The sequence below is a fragment of the Lathyrus oleraceus genome, chromosome 6, assembly GCF_024323335.1.
Source record: "Lathyrus oleraceus cultivar Zhongwan6 chromosome 6, CAAS_Psat_ZW6_1.0, whole genome shotgun sequence".
NCBI classification, from domain to species: domain Eukaryota; kingdom Viridiplantae; phylum Streptophyta; class Magnoliopsida; order Fabales; family Fabaceae; genus Lathyrus; species Lathyrus oleraceus.
In genome coordinates, this window is record NC_066584.1 from 317095995 (window position 1) to 317097878 (window position 1884).

The 1884-nt window shown below is 36.1% G+C and overlaps 1 non-coding gene across 1 annotated transcript; it reads right to left on the reverse strand.

The window, feature by feature from the left end:
* Positions 1 to 1474: 1474 nt before the first annotated feature.
* Positions 1475 to 1581, reverse strand: LOC127098894 (small nucleolar RNA R71). The gene has a single exon (XR_007793578.1). It is a non-coding gene; the product is annotated as a small nucleolar RNA R71 (small nucleolar RNA).
* Positions 1582 to 1884: the final 303 nt, after the last annotated feature.

Sequence of the window (1884 nt, forward strand, 5' to 3'; positions counted from 1 at the left end):
TCACTTATTATTTTATTTTCAAGTCTTATTTCTCGCATCGTATTACTTTACTTTGTTAATTGCATCTTCTTGTCGTTATTTTGTTTTCAAAACCAATTTCTAAACCGCTCTTTTCAATTCAATTACCTTTCCGAAACGTTTACTTCTAAGTTTAAAATCTATATTTTTATGTTTATCATAAACATGTCCAACTAATTTATTGATGTTGGGATGTGAGGACTGTCATTTGGTGGTACTCTAACTGTTGTTTCTTTAGGATATCAATTGTGGGTTGTTTTGGTTTAAATACAATTTTTCTGAACTCAATATAATCGGTCTCTACGAAAGTAGAGCCGTGAAAACATTGGGGAAGATTGAAAGCCATCATACACTAAAGAATAAAATTGGTTTATTTTTTATTAACGAACACCACGAAAGCACTTTGTTAATTAATTAGAAAAATCTAATATTTCTAGAAAGAGCTTTTAAAACTATTTGCAGACGCGTTTATAGGTTTAAGATCTGGTCACCTGAGCGAAAGCCTGAAACCCTTTTAAGTTAAAATTTCCAATCAAAAATACTTTTCAACTGAGTAAAAAGTCTAATTTCTTAAAATAGGATTTACTACTTTAACGCAATAAGCGCTGATCACATGTGACAGTGGACGGTATAAATTAGAGAGTCAAATTCAGTTCTGAATACGCGAAAGCGATAATTCCTGTTCAATTAAATTCTTTTCAAAGTATAAAATATTGCCCCGTACAATAATCATATTTTGAAACAATCAAGAGTGTTGTTGTTTGATGAGAGCCATATTCCATTATTATTTGTCTGAATTTATTAAAGTTATTTATTTCATATCTCTTTTGCTTAATTCATTCGCCTTAGATAAACATTGTAGAAACTAGAAACGATAGATTGATAGTTATGTCTCTGTGGGATCGATATCTTTTAAAACTACGCGATAGACTGTATAGTTGTAGTTAGGTAATCTGATAGGCTCATAAAGTTGCAATCAAGTTTTTGGCGCCGTTGCTGGGAACCAATACCTTCAAATTTTGTTACCTGTTGTTACACTGTCTAGATTAAGGCAACCCTTGCCGGTCAATGCGAAGAACTCACAATACTGAAACTTTAAAAGATCCAATAGATGAACCAGAAAGATACGTAAGAGCTCGAATTTTGCTCCAACGAATCAAAAGAGCAATGGCAGAAGATCAAAATCGTAGGCCACTCAAAGATTTTGGCTTACCTTCTAATGAAGAGCCTCATTCAAGTATTGTCAATCCAGCCATTACAGCTAACAACTTCGAATTAAAGCTTGCTTTGTTGCAATAACGTTGCTCCTAAGGCGATACTTTTACGTTTATTCCATTTCTCCCTTAGAGATAGAGCGTGATCATGGCTAGATTCCCTTCCAGCAAAATCCATCACTACTTGGAATGACTTGAAGAAAGCATTCCTTGCTAGATACTTTCCACCACGTAAGACCGACATCCTACGTAACCAAATTACTAGATTCATTCAACAAGATGGTGAGTCCCTTATCGAAGCCTGGGAAAGGTACCAAGAGTTATTAAGAGCTTGTCCACATCATGAATTAGAACAATGGTTAATCATCCACACCTTCTACAATGGACTTCTCTACAACACAAAAATGACTATCGGCGCTGCCGCCGGTGGTGCGCTAATGAACAAACCATACCCCGAGGCATGCGCACTCATTGAGGACATGGCTCAAAACCATTACCAATAGGGTACAGAGCGTACACAAGTAGAGAATAAAGAGACTAAAGGAGGTATATACAAGGTTAGCAGCCTAGACCATACGAACGCCAAAATGGACGCCCTAGCCCAGAAGGTCGAAAGGTTAGTCATAAACCCTACAACTATCGTAGCTGCAGT